Raw genomic sequence first — 23422 nt, 5'->3', positions numbered from 1 at the left:
AGAAGACCTGCATCCTGTTTGGCTGGACTAATTGTAGGGAGGCTTGTGGGATCTAAGGAGAGAAGGAATGGCTGTCTCCCTTGCTGAGAAGGGTCACAGGGAGGCAGCCAGAACCCAGTGGGCAGCAACGACTTCATAGTGTGGCTGAACAGCAAGGGCTCCAGACAGCTCTTCCAGAGGCCTTGGTGTCCCCAAGGCCCTGATACAGTAGAGAGAGCCACTGAACCAAGGGGGCCCATGCAGACAGGCACATAGGGAGCCCTCACACAGCCAAGAACCAAGGACAGTGGACCTCTCTGTGGGTGTCAGTGCAGACAGATGGCAGACGTCGAGTTCCAGAAGGATGCCCCTTCCCCTGACTCTGGTGTCTTGGTAAGAGCCCCCCTCCCAAACTTAGAGGTGACCCTGGGAAAGGGGAAGGATTGGGCATCCTGGTGGCCTGGGGGCTTCAACTAGAACTTGTTAGCACAATCAGGTTCTGTTTCTCACACACATTAGCTTGTGGACTGTCACACACATCAGCTTGTGGACTGTCAAGATGGAAGGCTTGACATAATACAAGGTCTGGCCTGGAACCTTAGTTTCAGCATGCTACAAAGAGCACCTTGAAAGAGAGATAAGAAACAGGAGCTGAACTGATTACCGCTATATAATTTGCTGATTCCTTTTGTCTTGTCTATTCACTCTCACCCCCAAATGTGAGCTCCCTGAGGACAGAGATTACATCTGTCGTGTTCACTGCTGTATTCTCAGCCCCTGGGAAAGTGCCTGGCACAAAGTAGGTACTCAGCAAATGTCAGCACAGTGAATGAACAAGTGAGTGGGTCAGAGTCTCAGTTACAGAGTGGAATTCATTCTGGCTTGTCTGGGAACACCACACAAGCGGGTTCAGATGTTACAGCCCTGGGAGTGATGGCTCTTCCTCAGCCAAAAGAAATGCCCCTGCCCCATGCTGCTCTGCCCCTGTTCCAAGACGGAACTCCAGAAGCTTCCACAGCTGCATCAGACTCTTCCCTCATAGTGCCTACCAGATGACTGTGTCTCTCTCAGGCTCCCACCTCCCCTCCACCTCCAGGTCTCCTGGGAGGGCCTCTGATGACAGAGGCAAGTCACAGGTCTGCACCCTGACTTTGGGATGGTCCAGGAAATGTAGCTTAAGCATTTCTTTGATCTGTGTCAGCTTCTCTAGTTGGAGGGTTGGAAGGTGTATTGCCCCTTGCCCCCTCCTCCTGAGGTTTGTGACCTGTGAGAAGCTAAACCACTACCACTGGAGAAGGCTAAAGGTGAGTGGCATCCTAAAGAGAGCTGGGGTGGCCACGTGGGGGACGGTCCAGAAAGCACAGAGGAGAGGCTCAGGAGGAAAGGAAGAGTGGAGAACAGGACTAAAAACAGCACGTAAAAAACACTAGATGGTGATGACGTGGTAGAGAGCAGAGGCCAGAGGACTTGGAGCCTGAACTTGAGTGCTGAATTCCAAGAACAGGCTGGCAGGCCTGATGTGTTTAGTCTCACCCACTGCTGTGTGTGTGTGTGTGTGTGTGTGTGTGTCTGTGTGTGTGCATCAATGCCTGCAGCTTCAAGGTCAGCACCTGTGGGAGGGTGGGGCTTCCAGCAGTCACAGCTCCTTCATTTTTTGTCCTTCCTAACTGTCCTGGTCTGAAGGGCTTGGAGCTCGAAGCATTGTTGCCAGGGCCCATTACATGATGCTCACCCTACAGAGCTTCATACAGTGGCCATGTGGACGTACCTGTCCTGTTTCCCTAGCCAACCCCAAGAGCTCCTGCAGACCAAGAACTCTGTCCTGTTCACCTTTATGGTCCACTCACCTGCCTAGCTCAGGCCCTTAAGAGAACAGAAGATCAGGGACTGATTTGAGGTTATTGAGAGGAAAAGCAGGTAAGCAAAAAGGAAGGTGGACCTGGGGATGAGACCCCTGGGGTCCTGGCCCGGCTCTGCTCCCTAAGACCTCTTGGCCTATGGAAGTCATTCAGATTCTTGGAGTATGATAGGCAAATGATAATGGGTCTGTCTCTCATCCATGTTATTAGGAGAATGAAATAGGAGAGTTAATGGGTGTGGAAGTGCTTTGATAAACTGTATAGTAACATGAAGTCATTTCCCCATAAGGCATGTGTTATTAATAGAAACTCCTTTCCTAAAGATCTTGAAAATGGGACGTAAAGCCTTCTCTTATTGCTGATCTTGATTTCATCCTGTCTTGAGGCAAGAGATGGACTGTATTTCTTTTGGAGGCTCTTCCACTTTAAGAGTGCATCTCAGGGAAGCATGGGGAATGGAGTTACTATCTGTGTCTTTAGCCACACTCTTCCATGCCCATGATGATAAGTCATGTTCAGACTTTCCATCCTTGGAGTATCTGAGGTTTTACACAACTTTATCTAGTAGATATTGGGTTTTTAAAAGGTCATGAAACCCTCCGGAAGCCAGCATTCTCTCCGTATTTCAAGATTATTTCATTTCTGCCCACAATTAAATCCTCAAATCCTGAATATATGAATACTCAAATTCTGTTTTAGACAGGGTCCAAGTAGTTTCTTAACACAGGCAGGACTAATTGTTATTGTTTGTTTCATTATAAAGTAATGACCAGTGATCTTGTATACTGTATGAATTAAGATATATAGGCTTGGCTGCTCTAACAAAGAATTAGAATGAGGGTTCCCTAAACCAGACAGAAGTGAATTCCCTTTCACACAACTGCTAAGGTGGGAGCATTCCAAGGCTCTAAAGTGGCTCCAGGATGTCACTGACTGCCCCCCGAGGTTCCTTCTCTCTTCTTGTTCCACCTTCCCAAAAGTATTGCTCTCATCCACGTGCTCCAAGATGGCTCACCCTACCTCCAATGGGAGAAGGGAGGGGAGGGGGAAGTTAAAAGAGGAAGGGGAAGTTAAAAAGAGGAAGGGGAAGACAAGCCCTTCCCTTTAAGGGCACACCCAGAAATCACACATGTCACTTCTCATACCATTGGCCCTAATTGAGTCACATGGCAAACCCAGGGGGTTGGGGCTGGGTAGTCTTCCTGGGTGGCCAGCAGTTCTTTTATTCAGAAGAAGGGGAGGACAACATTAAGATATAGGGAGCACTCTTTGCCATGCACACTTTCTATAAATGCATTGGTTTCTATAGTTTCTATGGATTCACACAAACAGCCTTGTCACTTCTCGTAAAGCCTCGTGCCTCTCCTTTCCGTCCCTTGTCTCCGGTTTACTTTTGCCTTGGCACATGTTATTGTGTGATTAATGACTCTTCTCCCAACTAAGCTGTAAATGCTGTGAGGGCAGGGACTGTGTCTGTCTCTGCTCATTCATCTGTCCCCAGAGCCCAGCACAGTGCCTGGCACAGATTAGGTGCTCAATAAATAGTTGCTGAGTAAATTAATAAATATAATTAGGAAACTTCTCACCATCTCCCAAGCTCAAACATTACCTCTTCTTTGTATCTTTCCTGGAACACATCACTGTGGAATTACTGATGCCGTCGTCTGTGTTCCCAGAGCACTCCCACTGTGTCCTGCACTGGTAGATGGCCTTTGGCCCATGGCGTCACAGTGCCCCGCTAACTGCTGAGCTTCTCCAGGGCAGAGAGTGATGGCATCATCTCTGCATCCCAGGGCTCAGCACACGGCTGGCACATATGAGGCCCACAAGGTGAATTGATTTATGTTTGAAAATGAACAGCTTCTATGTAGAGCACATGTAAGTTTTTATTTTCCAGTCATGTGCTTTCACCTACTGTTGTTGTTATAGCTCTTCTCCCAAATAATTCTTCTTTAATGTTCCAGCCCTTTCCTTCCACCTGCTAATGCAGAGAAGCATGGGAGAAGTGTGGGAGCAGAGAACCTCACACCATGTTGCAAAGAAAGGTTGGGATCCAGCGTATGATCCACCAATGTGACCTGTGGAACCCCAACCTCTCCCTAAACTCTCACCTGAACTATGGATGTTGTATTTTCCTGTTATCAGAGTAACTTGGCATTAATGTTGAGAGGGTAATACCTCCCTCTCCATCTGTCCATCCGTCTAGTCATTTAATAGATATTTATTGAGCACCTATTTTGTGCCACATATAGGTAGGTACTATGTCTAGATATAGTAGAGCCTGTGTTTATTTTTTTAATGTTTATATCTTTTTTATTATACTTTAAGTTCTGAGATACATGTGCAGAACGTGCAGGTTTGTTATATAGGTATATACATGCCATGGTGGTTTGCTGCACCCATCTACATTAGGTATTTCTCCTAATGCTATCCCTCCCCTAGCCCCCACCCCCTGACAGGCCCTGGTGTGTGATGTTCCCTTTCCTGTGTCCATGTGTGCTCGTTGTTCAATTCCCACTCATGAGTGAGAACATGCAGTGTTCGGTTTTCTGTTCCTGTGTTAGTTTGCTTCATCCATGTCCCTGCAAATGACATGAACTCATCCTTTTTTATGGCTGCATAGTATTCCATGTGTATATGTGCCACATTTTCTTTATCCAGTCTATTATTGATGGACATTTGGGTTGGTTCCAAGTCATTGCTACTGTGAACAGTGCTGCAATAAACATACATGTGCATGTGTCTTTAAAGTAGAATGGTTTATAATCCTTTGGGTATATACCTAGCAATGGGATTGCTGGGTCAAATGGTATTTCTCATTCTAGATCCTTGAGGAATCACCACACTGTCTTCCACAATGGTTGAACTAATTTACACTCCCACCAACAGTGCAAAAGCATTCCTATTTCTCCACATCTTCTCCAGCATCTATTCTTTCCTGACTTTTTAATGATTGCCATTCTAACTGGTGTGAGATGGTATCTCATTGTAGTTTTGGCTTGCATTTCTCTAATGACCAGTGATGATGAGCATTTTTTTCATATGTGTGTTGGCTGCATAAATGTCTTCTTTTGAGAAGTGTTTGTTCATATCCTTCACCTACTTTTTGATGGGTTTGTTTGTTTTTTCTTGTAAATTTGTTTAAGTTCTTTGTAGATTCCGGATATTAGCCCTTTGTCAGATGGATAGATTGCAGTGTCAGATGGATAGATTGCAAAAATTTTCTCCCATTCTGTAGGTTGCCTGTTCACTCTGATGATAGTTGCTTTTGCTGTGCAGAAGCTCTTTAGTTTAATTAGGTCCCATTTGTCAATTTTGGCTTTTGTTGCCATTGCTTTTTGTGTTTTAGTCATGAAGTCCTTGCCCATGCCTATGTCCTGAATGGTATTGCCTAGGTTTTCTTCTAGGGTTTTTATGGTTTTATGTCTTACGTTTAAGTCTTTAATCCATCTTGAGTTAATCTTTGTATCAGGTGTAAGAAAGGGGTCCAGTTTCAGTTTTCTGCATATGGCTAGCCAGTTTTCCCAACACCATTTATTAAATAGGGAATCCTTTCCCCATTGCTTATTTTGTCAGGTTAGTCAAAGATAAAATGGTTGTAGATGTGTGGTATTATTTCTGAGGCCTCTGTTCTGTTCCATTGGTCTATATATCCCGTGTCTTATAGCTAGATCCAACTGTGTGAGTAAGACAGACATTGTCCCTTAGAGAATACAATCTGGTGAGGTGCCAGGTAATGTATCTCACATATTAATTCTCCCTTTGTTTCGTTTTCAAAAGTAGAAACAATTTTTTAATCTTAAAAAAATTCCAAAAACCTCTTAGCTACTTTTGCTGCCCTTCCTAGCAACTTTCTCTCATCTTTCCTTTTCACTGGCAAAGTGTAAAATGTGTGGCTTGAGCTGGTGCTATTGATTTCCTTGCAACTCATTACCTCCCTGCTTCCGCACTCACCACTCTGCTGAAATTGCTCTCTTCGTGGGCACAAAAGGCCCAAGAAACCAATGCCCCTTTCTCAGGCTCATTAGCAATAGGTTCTTCCTTCCTTCTTGGAACTATTATATTCTTTATCTGACAGTGATTTCATGTTATAGCTTTAGCCTGGGCAATTTAAGAGATTTATTTTCCCCTCAAAAGAGTTGAGCCTCAAAATAAATCCGGACATAAAACACAATATTTTTAAATGTTTTTACTGCAAAATACATAATACAACTAGTAAAAATTCATGCCATTCAAAAGCATATGTACCCCAATCCCCCAAATTCTAGTTTCTCATCTCCAAAGGGACTATTATCAGTTTCTTGGATGTCCCTCCAGAATTATTCTAGGAAATTAATATTTAGAGGTCACCAAGATGCTTTGTATGGAACTGAGGATAGAAGCAGGAAGAGAACAAAAATTTATTTTGGGGGAGTAAGGTGAAGTGTTGGAATAGAGGCAAAGATAAGCAAAGGGATTCTACCTAGATGATAGGGATGATGAATCGAAGACAACTACAGGTTTAGCAGCCTTTAACGTGGGAGACTGGAAGATTAAAGGATCAGTGGTAGAAATGGGATCAGCAAATGGCGACGGGTAGTGCTCCTTTTTAGAAATTGTGAGTTTGAAGTGATTTAAGATGATTGGGCAATGGAAAGAGCCCAGGACAGGGGTCAGAAGAACTGAGTGAAGTCTAAATGCTACAACTAAATATAAGACTTTGAGCAGAAGAACCTTTGAGCCTAAGTTCCTTCAACAAGGTTTTATTGAATACCTGCTTGTGTCAGGCACTGATCTAAGCACCAATAATACAGCAAAAGATGAAAGCCCCTGCCCTACAGAGCTTACATTCTAGTGTAAGCTAGAGAGGCAGACCACAAACAAGATTGGAATATATTTCCATGCAGTGATAAGTGCTATGAGGAAAAATAAATCAGGATAAGGGGCTAGAAAAGGTGGGTTGGAGTGATACCATATATAAGGCAATCAGAGAAGGCCTCTCTGAGGAGGTGACCTGAAGGACAGAAATGAGTTTCGGGGAATTCAGTGGACTGTCTCCATGGGCACTTCCACTGTATGGTCTATGATTCTAAGTGAAGACATCCTATAGTAACTTAGAAATTAGGGCCTAGGGCATAGGTATTCTTAAGATTAGGGAGAGAGATGTGTATCTGATGAGCTGCCTCAGCCTGGAGCCCTGAATGACTGCATGGATGAGATGACAGAAGCCATGAGATCAGAGATGAAACTATGTTAGAAAAGCAAAACCAAATACAATGAGCAGAGGCACACTAAAAGCTGGGGGAAGAGTGGGGGAGGAGACGATAATGAAGGAGATAAAAAGATGAAATATTCTACAGCTGAAGAACAACAGACAGAGACAACATGGTTGCAGATACCCAGTGAGGAGGAAGTGGTGGTGAAGAGGTTCAGATTATGTAAAGAGGTAAAGAACTGGGATAAATCCTCAGGATTTGGCTAAAAAGTCACTGACAATGTTCCTGAGCTGTGTCAGTGGCAAGACAGAAAGCAGAGGGTAAATTACATGGAGTAAAGGAGAAAGCAGGCAGTGTAGAGTGAGGCTGAGGAATCACCGGCCTCAGCGTGCATGGCTTACCACACTAGAAGCTTATATTTTGCCCAGGCAGCAGCCTCAGGCAGGTGTCAGCTATCAAGGCAGCTTCCTCCGTGACCACTGGGGCCCTGGCTGTTGGTGGCTCTCCATGGCCTCCTGCTCATTCAGAAGGGAAAGGGTGTGGAAAAGACCACGTAGGAGGTTTGCACAGGTCAGGCCTACAGGAGGCACATCTCACCCTGCTCACATTCCACTGGGAAGAACTACACCACATGATCACGTCAAGCTGCAAGGAAGTTTAGGAAACTAGTCTGGCTCTGGGTCCAAGAAGAAGTGCAGAAAGGATTTTTGGTGAACAGTTAGCCATCTCTTTCACAGAACAACAGGAAGTGGGGACACTGGGTCCAGACCAGCACTTGTGATAGTGGGACATCAGTCCCTCAGGATATTCTGGAATACAGAGTTCTAAGAACAGTTTGGGAAATGCCAAGTTCTATGTCCTTTTTTGGAGAATTAGAATGCAGTCTTAAAAGTGCTAGTGATCCTGTGGTTAAGAGACAAAGCATTTCCTAAATGTCCTTGACTTAGGGACCTCTGGATTTCTGATGTGACTGTGGGTCTGGGTATGATGCAGACTAAGATCATGTGGGAAAACCTGGGAAACACCACTGAAGCTTGAGAGGACCTCATGCTAAGAAAGGATGTGTTAAGATAGAAGTGCAAAATCTTGTGTAAGGGTGAACACCAAGACCCCTTGGTGAGGGGGAGATTGTAAACCTTAGAGGAGGAAGGAGATTGTGGGGCTGAGGCAGGGTGAGCAGAAGAAATGGCAGCCGAAGCAGAGGCAGGAACATCAGCCGTCTCCACGGGGTGTGGAGAAATAGACTTTTACTGTAAAAGTCAGACTGGAAGAAATAAGGGGGCTTGGGATGGCCCCTTTGGGTGATTGGGAGAGGAGATGGCATGAGAGGTCTGAGAAGGTGTCTAGAGTGAAGCTGTGAAGAATCAAAGGACTGGATGTTTAAAGTCTTCTGAAGAATGGAGATGGATGGAAATCTGAATATGTTTTATGAAAATGCACACAATTGGATTTGAAGATTAGTAAATCTCTGTCTCCCAAGTCTGCTCAAGACAGTCGTAGAAGCAGTGACAATTGGATCCAGCTGACCAGTTGTCGCCTCAGCAGCTCCTAGTAAGCCTCCCAGCGTGCGGCGGTGCCTGTGATTAGTGGGTTATTTGGGCTCACAGTTTGCATAATGCCTTTTGCTCCTTCTCTCCTGTAATCCCCACGCCACCCAGGAAGATGTGAGTCTCAGGATGGAAAATGGTGACCTCCAGGATGGCACAGCTCTTCTTGGTAAGGGAGCTGGCCATGGGCCCCATCCTCTAGCTCCCGACCTGTTCCCTGCTGCGTCATCTACTTGGTATTTTCCCTTTGCATCTTCATACGGTCCCCAAATGGGATCGGTGGGTCCTCTCTTGTCTTCTCTGGATAGAGTTTAACAGAGCAGGGCTTTGTGGCACTCTACTAGAGGTACCTCCCTGTTAAGGGTTGAATTGTGCCCCCCTGCAAATTCATGTGTTGGAGTTCTAACCCCTGGTACCTCAGAATGTAACCTCATTTGAGAGAGGTTGTGTACACAGGCGTTCAAGTTGAAATGAGGCCATGAGGGTGGGCTTGAATTCAGTCTGGCTAGTGTCCTTGTAAGGAGGGGAATTTGGAGACAGGCATGCATATGGCAGACACTATGTGAACATGAAGGTGGCCGCCTACAAGCCAAGAAGAGGGGCCTGGGACAGATGCTTCCTCACAGCCCTCAGAGGGAACCAACCCTGCCAACACCTTGGTCTTGGACGTGCAGCCTCCAGAACTGTGAGAAAATAAGTTTCTACTGTTTAAGCCCCCAAATCTGTTACAGCAGCCTCAGGAAACTAATATGCTACCCTAAGCAGATTCAGCCCATTTTCTCTGAATGATGTTGAAGTTGCTGTAAAAATGCCCTCAAGTGTTATATTAGCTTATCCAGGAAGATGTACGAACCACTTGGCTAAAAACTTGGCTAAAATCAAGCCAGGCATGTGGTGGCACACAACTATAGTCCCAGCTTATTCAGGAGGCTAAGGTGGGAAGATCACTTGAGCCTAGTTCAAGGCCAGCCCAGGAAACAGAGTGGGACCCATTAAAAAAAAATGTGCCAAAATTAAGGTTCACTTTGATGATGATTTTACAAATGATGATGATCATTTGTAAAAACTTATCTTAGAAAAGAAAATAAGGGTAGTTTGACTTAATTTGCATATATTTATTTATTTACTTTTGTAGAGGAGATCATATTGACCCATAGAGACTCTCACAAGTTTTGCTAAGGGTTCACAAACTGTCCATTAGAGAATACCTACCAGAATTTGTCCATGAAACAAGTTCAAGCTTACCAATTTACAGTGATCATAATCCACTTTCTGGCAATTGCAATGTTTGCCCATCAGGAGCCTGTGTTGTCAGATCTGAGTTCCTTTAGAGTGGCTGAATATTCTCATCCTACTGGCTCACCTGCTTTTGGAATGTATTTCTCTCTCCTTTCATTCTGAAAAATTTTCGGCCAGGCACGGTGGCTCACGCCTGTAATCTCAGCACTTTGGGAGGCTGAGGCAGGCAGATCACCTGAGATTGGGAGTTTGAGACCAGCCTGACCAACATGGAGAAACCCTGTCTCTACTAAAAATACAAAATTAGCCAGGTGTGGTGGCACATGCCTGTTCCCAGCTACTTGGGAGGCTGAGGCAGAAGAATCACTTGAACCCAGGAGGCAGACGTTGTGGTGAGCTGGAGATCATGCCACTGCACTCCAGCCTGGGCAACAAGAACGAAACTCCATCTCAAAAAAAAAGAAAGAAAGAAAAAAAATTTTCAAACATACAAAAAAGTTGCAAGACTATTTCAGGGCTTCCTCATATAACTTTCACCTAGGTTGACCAGTTATTAACTTTTTACTGTGTTTATTCATGTGTGTGTGCATACATACACACATTTATTTATATTTATATAATTTTAAATTTATATATAATTTTATTTTTTCTAAATATTTGAGAGTCAACTCCAGACACTGTAACTCTTCACCCGTAAAGACTTAAGTGGCTGGGCATGTGACTCATGCCTGGAATCCCAGCACTTTGAGAGGCCAAGATGGGAAGATTTCATGAGCCCAGGAATTCAAGACCAGACTGACCAACATGGTGAGACCCCGTCTCTACAAAAATACAAAAAATTAGCTGGTCATGGTGGCATGTGCCTATAGTCCCAGCTACTCTGGAGGCTGAGGTGGGAGGATCAGTTGAGCCCAGGAGTTCGAGGCTGCAGTGAGCTGTGATTTTGCCACTTTACTCCAGCCTGGGTGACAAAGCCAGACCCTGTCACCCCAAACCCCCTCCCCCACCCCCCCAAAAAGAAGATTTAAGCATGTAATTCTAGAAACAGGTGTATTCTTTTACATATCTATGGTGTAATTACCAAAATTGAGACATTAAACATCAGTAACAAAACTATTATTGTATATACAACCCATATTAAAATTTGCCTAAGTCCTGACGCCGTCCTTTGTACAGTTTTCTCCAATCCAGGAGCACACATTCCTTTACCTGTCATTTCTCTTTAGCCTTCTTTCATCAGGAACAGTTCTTCAGCTTTTCTCTGCCTTTCCTGACCTTGACATTTTTGAAAAGTGCAGACCAGTTATTTTATAGAGTTATTCTATTTGGGTTTGTCTAATGATTTTTCCTGCTTAGATTCAGGTTACGCACTTTTGCCACACATTTAATTTTAAAACCGGTGTCTTTCCTGAGGAAGATCTGAAGAAAAATAGTAGCTGCATGAAGTGGTTCTGCCTTCTATTATTAATCTACTTACACTACTCTTCCCTTACAGCAGAACTTTCACTTCTTTGTTCTTGTTGCCCACATGGTTTTAAAGGCCTTTTTTGATGCTGTTAGCAGTTTTCATCCTAGTCAATCCAAACAAGGCCTCAATTTTTGTGACTTAATGCTGGTGGTAGCAGAGGGCTTTGGAGAAAGATGTCCCTGTCTGGGTTTGAATCCTGATTCTATTATTTACCTACTCCCTCTTCTTAGACAGATTTTACTAATATCCTTGAACTTCAGTTTCCATACATATAAAAATGGTGAAATGAAGCATTCATCTTGCAAGACTATTGAGAAGATTAAATAACACAGAGTGAAAAACACATGGCACATACCATGTTTAAGAGAATGCTTCTCACTTTCCTTTCCTTCCTTCTACCAGCCCCAAGCCATGCCTTTGTATCTCTACCCCGGCATTGTGGCTGCAATGGTGCCCACCCACATTCCCCCTTCAGCACGGAGATGCATTCCACCAGCAGTGGAGTGCTAGCTGCTGAGGGCTTCTAGCTCAGTCCCCTCCAGGAATTGCCCTGCGCTGAAAGGAGCTCCCTTGCCTGAGGTTTCTTCCCCTCCTAGAGGCTGTCTGCAACACGTCACAGAGGTCCTGAATTTGGGATAACTCCAAAGGGTCATCTTAGATGCAGAGCCCCCAGGAGGTCAGCTGAGGCCTGGATTGCAACTGCATGGCAGCCCAGCTTCTCTCTGGCCAGCTTCTCTCTGGCCAGCCCAGCTTCTCTCTGGCCGCCTTACAGGTGTTGACCCACATGCACTCCCTAGTAGGCCACCTACACACACGTTTCAGACTCAGAGCCCGTTTCCTGGGGAGCTGATCTGTGACACCTGGTGACAGTCTCTGGCCCTAGATTTAATCTATGTTATTCATTTTGGGAAAAAAAAAGCCATATTGAAAATTATGCCTATTATGTAAAATTCAACCAATACAGAAAAGTTCAAGGAAGATAATAAAACTCACCCAAAGTCCCAATATTTTTAAAGTATCCTCACATCCATCAAGGTGCATGTGTGTTGAGTGTAGGGGCGTATTTGATACAGATAAGGTTATGTACTACATGCTATGCTGGAATTGTGGCAGAGAGTGTGGTCCTTCAATACCCATCCTCTCCTACTTCCATTGTAACAGAATTTATACACCTGACTGCCTAGAATAAAGACGACGTTCCCTAGTCCTCCTTAGAGCTAGATATGGCCATGACTAGGTCAGGCCAATGGCATGTAGGAGGAAGTCGTGTGGGCAACTTCTGGGTCATCCTCAAGGACAAAAGGACATCCTCTTTCCTTACTCTTTTCACTGATGAGAGTACTAAAAAGGCTTTTAGCAAAAAATAGCAAACCCTGTTATTTCTTGATTCATCCATTTTAAAAGTTCTATATTGACTTCATGTTTTGGCATCTGAGGTTTAGATGTCTCATATCCTCTGTGTGTGTAGGCACCAAGAGTTGCATTGTGGTTGGATAGTTTGAGAGCCTATGAGACACCCAGCTGGAGATTTCGGGGATGCCATTGGATAAGTGAGTCTGGCCCCATGTAGCAAAAGGTTTGCTTTCCTTCTCATGCCTCTAAGCTCAGAAAGTCTAATTCCCCACTCCTGTTTCAAAAATTTTTATAAACAATTCTCTTTTCTTTGGTTTTAATTTTTTAAGGGTTTCTGTTTTTATGAAAATATTATACTCAGTGATAAAGAAGTATGAAGCATTGTAAAAAAGAAAATAAAGATCACCCAGAGATAACCATTGTTAACATTTTGATTCTCTTTCTCTAGGAAGACTTTGTTATATTGATTGTAAATATTGTATTTTTCCTTGTGTAAGATTTGTGTTTTAGGCCAGGTGCAGTGGCTCACACCTGTAATACTAGCACTTTGGGAGGCCAAAGCAGGCAGATCACCTGAGGTCAGGAGTTTGAGACCAGCCCGGCCAACATGGTGAAACCCTGTCTCTACTAAAAATACAAAAATTAGCCGGTTGTGGTGGCAAGTGCCTGTAATCCCAGCTACTTGGCAGGCTGAGGCAAGAGAATCACTTGAGTCCGGGAGGCGGAGGTTGCAGTGAGCCAAGATTGCGCCACTGCACTCCAGCCTGCACAACAGAGTGAGACTCCGTCTCAAAAAAAAAAAAAAAATTGCGTTTTAATTTTATTGTGCTTTTAAACATAGAATTTAAACTTTGCTATTTAATCGGATTTATTCATCTTTTCTTTTTAGGGCTCCTGGGTTTCATACTTAGATACTTAGAAGCCCCCTCCCTGAACAGATGCAACTAAACATTACAAAATTGTTCTGTTGTGTTTTCTAGTACTCTTTTGCATGTATTTTTTACATTTAAAATTTTAATCCATTTTGAATCAATTGCAATGAAAGAAGAGTATTCCTCTTCTTCCTAAATAGTACAGTGAATCCATCATTTATTAAATATTTTATCTTTTTCCTACTAACTTAAAATGCCACCTTTATCATAAACTAAACACTCATATGTAATTGGATCATTTTCTGGACCTCCTGTTCACTCTTCACTTCAAATTTCTTCCTGCACTTCTATCAGTAATATGCCCTTCTAAAGGTTGCATCTTTATTTATGTTATTATTATTATTATATATTTTTAGTCAGGGTCTCACTCTGTCACCCAGGCTAGAGTGCAGTGACGTGATCAAGGCTTACTGCAGCCTTGACCTCTTGGGCTCAGGTGATCCTCCCACCTCAGCCTCCTGAATAGCTGATACTGCAGGCGTGTGCCACCACGCCCAGCTAATTGGTAGAGAGGGGGATATTGGTAGAGATAGGGTTTCACCATGTTGCCCAGGCTGGTCTTGAACTCCTGGGCTCAAATGATCCTCCTACCTGGCCTCTCCAAAGTGCTGAGATTACAGGTGTGAGCCACTGAGCTTGGCCTAGTCCTTCACATCTGTACTCTTTTGTTAGTCAAGAAATGTTTTCTTATTTTTATTTTCATTTTTTATTATTGGTACAGTTGTAAATCTTTTCATATGGTTTTGTCCATTTGTATTTGTATTCTTTCATAATATTTCTCATTCTACTTTGCCCATTTTTCTCTTACAGGTTTGCTTTATTTATTATTGGTTTATTTGAGGTTTGAGATATAAATGATATTTTAAATGTTAGCTTTTCTTTCTGTAGTGTATTTTAAATACTTTCCTCCTTTTGTCTTCCAACTCTGTGGAGTTTTAAAAATATCTGTCGTTGGTGTTTTCTGGGTTTCACAACATGTTTAGAAATGTTTTTCCCGTTCAGGTTGCTATGGATTGAGTTGGTCCTCACCAAAACTCATGTTGAAATTTGATCCCCGGTGTGGCAGTGTTGGGAGGTGGGGCCTAGTAGGAGGTGTTTGGGTGGTGAGGATGGATCCTTCATGGACAGTTTGGTGCTGGACTCCTGGTAATGAGGGAGTTTCCCTGGGAATGGATTAGTTCCCACAAGAAAGCACATTGTTATAAAGCAGATGCCCATGGGTTTTGCCTCTTTGCATGTTCTGACCCAGCATGCGGCCCTCCCCAAAACCTAACTGATACGGTACCAGGCTTCTTGAACTTCCCAGCCTGCAGAACCAACAGCTAAATAAACCTCTTTTAAAAATGAATTACCCAGTCTCAGGCATTCTGTTATAGCAACACAAAATGGACACAAGTTTATTACAAATGTACCAGTTTTTCTTCCAATGTGTGTATGGCTTCATATATTTTAAATCTTTAAATTTTGACCCATTTGGAATTTATTTTGTTCAACAGAGTAATGTGGAGATCCAGGTTTCTTTTGTCTTTTTCCAGGTATCGAGCTAATTGTTCCAATCCCATTTATTACATGATCCATCTGATTTGAAATTCTTTCTCCTATAACAAATTTCCCTATTTATTTCTGTCCCTTTATGCACTCTTTTTTTTTTTTTTAACCTGTTGTGCTATCTGTTTTTCCTGGATGAGTAACATTATACTTTCATCCCTATAGCTTTATAATATTCTTTAATATGTGCCAGGGTAAGTTTCTTGTCTTTCTCAAAATTTTCTTGGTTATCCTTATGCATCTGTTTTTCAACTCAAATTTTAAAATAATTTTGTCTAATTTCTAAGAAAAATCGTTTTGCAATTTCATTTGGAATTGCAAAAAAAATATTATTTGTTTGGAAAAATGAAATAATTTTGCAATTTGGAGTATTCTATCCAAGATCCAAATAATGCCTTTCCTTTTGTTGGAGTCATCTGTTATGTTCCTTGGTAGTATTGTTTTTTTTTCCTCTTCCTGAACATTGCTTGTTTAGTTTATTTTTCAGATATTACATATTATTAATATTTCTTTCTTTCTCACTGTATTTTCTAACTGGTTAATGGTTGTCTAGTATAAGCGCTTGGTAAGTGGAGAGTGGATTCCCCCATCGCCCACCCCTCCTGCAGGGCTTCCCAAAGTCACACATTCCTATAATTGGGCATGCTGTACATTATATGTATATGCCTTATAGTGTGTGCATTTCTTGTATGTGAATTCTGCTTCCTGGGTTGAAGATATGATGGGAAAATATCATTGACTCTTGTACATGTTATAAATAAAGTTTTGGTGCTGCAAAAGAAATAGCACTCGAATCAGTAAGCCATCTCCCTGCTCTCTGATTTAAGATAGTTCTAACTTGGTGAGGCTTGCTTACTGTCAATTTTCCTCCAAACGTTAACTTTCTGCTTTCCTCGACTAGTATTGCCGTAGGCGCGATGGACTGGATGCATTGAGGCCATCCACAAGTGACTGGGTCTAAGACCTTTGATAGAAGGCCACGGGCTGCTGGAGGTCACCATGTTCTTTTGTCCACACTCCTAAAACTACCCCACCGTCCACATTAACAAAAAGGTGGGGCCGGGCGCAGTGGCTCACGCCTGTAATCCCAGCACTTTGGGAGGCCAAGGCGGGCGGATCACGAGGTCAGGAGATCGAGACCATCCTGGCTAACATGGTGAAACCCCGTCTCTACTAAAAACACAAAAAATTAGCCCGGCATGGTGGCAGGCGCCTGTAGTCCCAGCTACTCAGGAGGCTGAGGCAGGAGAATGGCGTGAACCCGGGAGGTGGAGCTTGCAGTGAGCCGAGATCATGCCACTGCACTCCAGCCTGGGCGACAGAGCAAGACTCCATCTCAAAAAAAAAAAAAAAAAAAAAAAGGTAGGATGGCTTTTCTAGGGAGGGTAAGGCTAAAACAGGGGAAGTTATGAGCCTTTCCGTCAGCTCCTTGACTTGATCAACTTCCTCAGAAGTCCACAGGAGAGGGTTAGGCTTCTCCTGGGCAAGTTTTTGATGTAACAGTTTACTGTGCAGTGCATATGAGTCAATCCGTAAGTGGCAGTATGTGACTAACCCTAAAAATTTCCTGAGTTCTTGTTTAGTTTGAGGCAAGGGTAGGGACATGATTCCATCAATTCGTTCAGGCCCTATTCTTCACTTGCCTGCACTTATTAAGTGGCCTAAATATTTAACTTCAGGCTCTACATACTGAAGCTTCCTTTTTTTGAGACTCTTAGCTTCTCAAACTGCAGATGGTTAAGAATATGTGTAGAGAAGTTAGTTACCTTCTCTATATCTTTACCAGATATAAGAAGGTCATCCATGTACTGGAGAAGGCGTATTTGTTCTGGAATGAAAACTTTTTCTAATGCTTGTTCTAAAATTTCACCAAAAATATTAGGGGAGTCTGTGAACCCTTCGGGCAAGACTGTCCATTGATATTGTTGTTTCCGCCCTCAGTGGAGATCCTCCCACTCAAAAGCAAATATATCTTGGCTATCTTTAGCCAGGGGGCACACCCGAAATCAACCTTCAAATCTATTACAGTAAACCATTGATGATTATATGGAATCTTGCTGAGAATGGTGTAAGGACTGGGGACAACGGGGTGGGTAGTCTGAACTATTTGGTTGATAGCTCTAAGGTCCTGTACTAGCCAGTATGACCCGTCTGATTTCTTGACTGGCAGTATTGGGGGTGTTATAAGGGAACATACAGGACTTGAGAAGCCCATCTTTAATAAGGCCTTCGATTATACGTTTCAACCCTATCCTACCTTGTAGGTGAATAAGCTATTGCTTCCTTCTCACTACTTCTCCAGGGGTTTTTAGCTTGATGTGGATTGGAGGGACTCGGAGTTTCCCTCAGTTCCCTTCTTTGGACCAGACACTAGGATGAATATATTTTTCATCTGCAGTGGTGAGTAGGTTTAATGAGGTGAGGAATCCTCTTGGACTGACTTGTAGACCTATGCCCAACTCTAACATTAAATCCCCCCCAATAAATTAGTTTCTGCTTCAGGGATTAACAAGAACTGAATATGAGCTGAGCGATCCTGCTATCTAACTTTGGTGCTTTCTAAAATTTTTACTCTACATCCTTCCCTTTTACCCCAGAGACTAAAAGCTCCTCTGAAGAAGAGACAACATTAGACAGGGGGAAACAAACAGAGGAGCGAGCAGCCCCTGAATTGAGTAAAAAGGTGTTAATCTCATGTTTAGGTCCCACCTCTAAATGTATCAAGGGCTCCTGGTGGGACTCAAGATAAAAGAGATAGAGCCCCTGACACCCCTATTCTTCCTCGAAAGTCATGAGTGGAAGGGCTTCTTTCTCCTTTCTTATTTTGGGACATTCTCTCTTGAAGTGGTCTGTTCTTCCACATCTATAGCACCTATCTTGCCCTTACTCCCTCTTAGTTCAGGGATTCTTTAACCCTGCTCCCCCATACTCTTTAGCGGGGCCTGGTAGACGAGGGCCTTGCCCCTCCAGATGGAGGCTGGGGTCCTTTAAAGAAAGGTTTGAACCCTTTACAGTTTCTGGTTCCCTGGAAACTCTATCTAGAAGTACCTGGGTTTGGAGCCATCTGTTGGAAGGTGGGTAACATAAGTTTTGCCTTTTGTTTCTGTTTTTCTTTGTCCCTTCTCACGTATACTTTCTGAGCTTCTCTGAGAAGCTCACTTAGGACATGGTCTTCCCAACTGTCTATCTTTTATAACTTTTTTGAAATGTCTGGCCAACTTTTAGTGACAAATTGGAGTTTCAACATTCCTTGCCCAAGGGTATCGTCCAAATTGAGGCCTGCATGTTGCCTCATTTGCTCCCTCAGTCTATCTGGAAATCTCATAGGCCCTTCATCCTTTTCCTGTTGTATATCAAATGCTTTAGAAAGATTTCGGGTTCGGGGTGCTGATTCCTGAATTCCTTTTATTATCATCTCCCTTAAGTACTCCATATTTTCCCGGTGGTCTGCGTTGTTATTGTCCCACTGGGGGTCTCGGGTGGGGAATTTCTGGTCTGCGGTAGGAACATTTTCACCGGGAGGGTGCTCACATTCCCAAACTACCATAGCAGCCCTACAAATCATACTCCTTTCTTTCCTTGAAAAGGGGATGCCCAAGATAGACATTAACTTGACCCCAGTGTATAACTGAGGTCCTAAGAATTGGTCAATTTGATCTGCCCATAAGGGTCATCTAGTAGCAGTTTAAGCTCCTTTTTAAAATTCCGGACTTCTAAACTGGTTAAGAGAGCATTTACAAAGCCAGTGGCCTCCCCTCCTTGTGGCACTTATTTCAAAGGGAAGAGCGTCGAGGCTGGCCCCTTAGGTAGGGAGGGAAATGGGAAATTCTGAATATCTTTTTTACATTGTTCTATCTCATGCTGGAGTCCTTTTAGAGAGGGGTATTTAGGTTGGGAGGGAACAGGCTGGTGGGATGGTAATTCCCAAGAGTCAGGGTTATAAGGAGGAGGGATAATGTGAGTAGAGGAAGGATTTGGAATGGGATCTGAGGTGGCAGTGGCCGCCTGAGGGGAAGGATTGGGGACACTGAGCGAAGGAAGATAGTCTAGGGGATCTCATGCACTGGAGTCTTTAGGCATGAGGGCTGGCTCCTCTGACTTTTCATTTGAGGTGCCAGATTGGGTTTTTCCCTATTTGTTTTTAAGGGAAAAAAGGGGACAGGTCCTTGCCTCCTTTCAATATCCTTCCAGTATTTTAACATGAGACCTAGGGGGCTATCCAGGGGGATATCCTTGTTACCATCTTTATCCCTCCCATCTTGATGATTTTGGGGTAAGGTGAAATTTTCCTTACTGGAAATTTCTCACCTTTTGGGATGAGGCTCAACTTCCCCTACTGGAAATTTCTTGCCTTTTCTACTCCTGGAGGTTTGTGTGAGGTTCAATCCCCTGAAAAATGCAGAAGGCTCAACCCCTCAAACCAGGGGTGTCTTGCTTTGCCTGCCCTGGAAGCCTCAACCCCTTAAACCAGGGATGTCTTGCCTTGCCTGCCCTGGAAGGTTGACCTGTTTCCTGTTTCCTCCCTTTCCCCCTCTGAAGGTCCCTTGCACACTTCCCACTCATGTTGTCCTCTCTAGCTGCTCCCCCAACAGAGAATTAGGCCCCCTTAGCGTTAGCATGCCGGTATAAATCCCACGGCAGGATCTGTCCTAAGCCATATGAGGTAGCTATGGAACCACGGAGAGGGCCCACTCACTCTGTCCAGCAGTAGGACTTGTCACCATCCACACGAACAACACTGCAAGTAGGGTTGTTTGTGATCATTCACGCACACACACATTTAGCCCTCCAGAATTTGACCATCAAGGAAGTACTTTACCGGCTCCTGCAGCTTCTCCTTCCTTGGTCTGTGCACAGACCCGTCACCACAGTGTGTGAGGATCCTTTACCCTAGGCTGCTGGCCAGTTTCTTTCCGTATTGCTGAGAGCTTGGGTTATTCCTCGCACTGGGTGGGTCCTGATTTCTCACCCCTGAGGCTGCCACAAGGGGGCAGGGCGCACTTCCTCACAAGAGAGAACCAGAGACTGCCCCCGGAGGAAATGTAATCATAGGCAAGCCCCCAGACTGTTATAAATAAAGTTTCGGTGCAGCAAAAGAAATAGGACTTGAATATAACATGTTCTTTTTTTTCTTCTCAGCAAGGCAATTTACTTCTATAGAAGGGTGTGCCCTCACAGATGGAGCAATGGTGAGCACACACCTGGACAAGGGAGGGGAAGGGGGTCTTATTCCTGACACATGTGGCCCCTGCTGCTGTGTCAGTCCCCTATTGGCTAGGGTTAGACCGCACAGGCTAAACTAATTCCAATTGGCTAATTTAAAGAGAGTGATAGGGTGAGTGGTTTGGCGGGAAAAATGGTTATGGCAGAGCAGGAAATCAGAATCAGAATGAGTCAGGGTGGAGCGGGTAATCGGAATGAGTCATGGTGGATCAGGTGATCAGAATGAGTCAGGGTGGAGCAGGTGATCAGAATGAGTCAGAGTGGAGCAGGTGATTGAAAAAGGTTGCTTTATGAGGAAGTTAAGTTTAAAAGTAGAAGGCAAAGAATTGAACATACTGACACATTAATTCTTTGAAGAGAAATTTGAACTCATATGTAACATACACAAGCTGACAGACTCATCTGCTCCATTGCGGGAGACCCCTTGGCTGGCTGGGTGTATCTCACTAAGGGGCAGCACAGCAGACACAGGCCATGGTTGTACACCATGGAGAAAAGTTAAGAGAGGCCCTTTTGACCGCCACTGAGTTTCCTGTACTTTCAGACTTGAAGAACTCAGCCCATGTAGATCTAAGTTCATGTATAATGACATTCCAATGCCTGTGGAGGGCCAAGAGGGCTGGAGGCATTTTTCTTTTTCTTTTGTTTTTGTTTGTTTTGAAAGATGCAATTGAGAAAACCAGGGATCCTTTTGATGTCATTTCATCATGGATCCTGTATTTCTGGTGCTGTGTAATTTGCATGATTGGCTCAGCAGTCTCCCTCTAGGAGCTGACTGCAGTACTGTGGTTTCTGAGGACAGGTATGCTGTTGTATTTTGCAGTTATGTCACTTTGTTTCATTACAAATGAGTCCATATGTGGCCACAGCACTGATCGGGCCATGAAATTCCAGAGACAGCTTATTACCAATAAGAGTTAAAGGGAGTGGTGTTGTGGCAGCCAGGGCCAGAAAGCAGTATTCTCTAGACTGCTTCAAAACGTTCTCTTATTAGCACAGGCCCAGTCACCAACTTCTATTCAAAGACCCGGTTTTGCAGGGTGAATAGTGAGATAACCATGGATTCTTTTATAGACCTGTGAAACTTTGTTGTTTTCATTGCAATTACTTCTGACTTGTTTAGTGGCTTTCCAGCCCCCTCCTGCCCCCTGCCTTGATTCTTTCAATCCCCTCCAGGGTGCTGTAACCATAAAAAGGTTACCAACCACTGGGGTAGTCACTTTAGGGCCAGGAAGGTGGGATTCAAATATAACTGTGTAACTGACAGAATGATTCATTACCTTGTAGGTCATTGGAAAAGACCAGAGTTTCTCAAACTGCGTTCCATGGGCTGATATGAATCATACAAATGTCCTAAGCACAAAAAGTTCTCAGGGTTCTGGGGCCAAATTGGCCTAGGAAATGCTGCATACTAATTCCCCCTCTCAGAGCTGTACAATGTACATTAGCATATTAAAAGTTCTGAGAAGTACAGCAGTAAAGAATCCAATTTTAATTCTGCTGAGTGATTAAGCGAGTTTATTGCTACAAGGAACAAGTTTCTTTTAGGCCAACAGGTTTCCCTTAACACCAGTTTTGGAAGGGTTAGAAGAGATTTAATGGAATTTTACCTCTTAGGTCATGGGGTCCCAGCATCCCATTTAAATGTGTGTCAATGTTGAATTATTAGAGCTAGATTTTAAATGAAAGGCAATCAAAACCAAATTCTGCATAAATGTAATTTTGCTTATTTGTTCATAATGTCATTGGTGTATTTCAATGCATTAGATACTCTAAGTGGTGGACCTTTCAACTCCCATGGGCTCGTTGTCACTCTTAGCAAATGACCTTCTAATGCATTCACTGATTAATCTATTCAAGTAATAGGTATTAAGGGACTCCTGAGTCAACAGCTCTGTGCTAAGTGGGAAGAAGCTGGAGACATTTTCGATTCTAGGAGTGGTAAGGGAAAAGAGAACCTGGAGGGTAAAAGAAGCCCTGTCTTCATGTGGCTCCCCGCCACACTGTCGGCAGGACTGTGTGATCAGCGTTGGGTGGCTGTGGGAGGAGAATTTCCAGTCTGAGCCTGGGAGGGGCAGTGGCTCAAGCCAGAAAGTAGGTCATCTTTTCATCTGGGGCCCTTGAGGGTTTTGCCAGGGACGCCGACACTCACCCACTAAATTCTGACAAGTAGCAGTTCACAGTGGCAACAGTACAGCTGTGTAACAGACCACCTCAGCACTCAATTGCTTTAAACAGTTCTCATTGGATGTTGCAGCTTGGCTGAATTAATCTGATCTAGGCTTGGTGGGGTGGCTTTTCTTTTCACTGCAGGTCCGTGGGTCAGCTGGGGTGTCTCCGCTCCTCGTGTCTCTTATCCTCCTTGGACCTAGCCAGGAATGCTCTCACGGGAATGGCAGAGGCAAAGATGGTAAGCTCAGCCGTGCGAGTACTTTCAAGCCTCTGTTGTGTCTCCTCTGCTGACATCTCATTGGCCAAAGCACAGCAAGGATGGGGAAGTATACCTCGCCCCTATGGGTGAAAGTTACATGGCAAAGCCTATGGATGTCTACTCCCACAGCCTGGGAGCCAGTAATCCAGTCTGCCAAACTGTGTGATATGCCCCTTCCAGGAACCATGGAACCACGATGCCGTCATCCCTTCAGGGTTGTAAATTCCACCCAGAGTGTCTGAGAACTCAGCATTGGCTCTTGGATATGAGGAAGTTCTTTCTGGATCCAGTAAGAACTGAGGGCTGGCTGCTGACTTGGAATAAAAAATAGCAGCCCAGATGTGATTGTTCATTTGTGTGTCAACTCGACTGGGCTAAGGAATGCCCAGATGGTTGGTAAAACCTGACTCCTGGGTGTGCATGTAAGAGTGTTTCTGGAAGAGGTTAGCATTTGAAATGGTAGACTGAGTAAAAAATGTCTACCCTCCCCAGATTGGACATCACCTAATCCATCGAAGGCGTGATAGGACAAAAAGTCAGAGGAAGGGGGGATTCGCTCTCTTCTTGAGCTGGGACATCCATCTCCTGCCTTGGACATCACAGCACCTGGTTCTCAGGCCTGTGGACTTGACCGGGAGTTCTACCATC

Source organism: Pan troglodytes, chromosome 2 (genome assembly GCF_028858775.2).
Source record: "Pan troglodytes isolate AG18354 chromosome 2, NHGRI_mPanTro3-v2.0_pri, whole genome shotgun sequence".
Taxonomy (NCBI): domain Eukaryota; kingdom Metazoa; phylum Chordata; class Mammalia; order Primates; family Hominidae; genus Pan; species Pan troglodytes.
Note: the sequence above shows the minus strand (reverse complement) of the source record.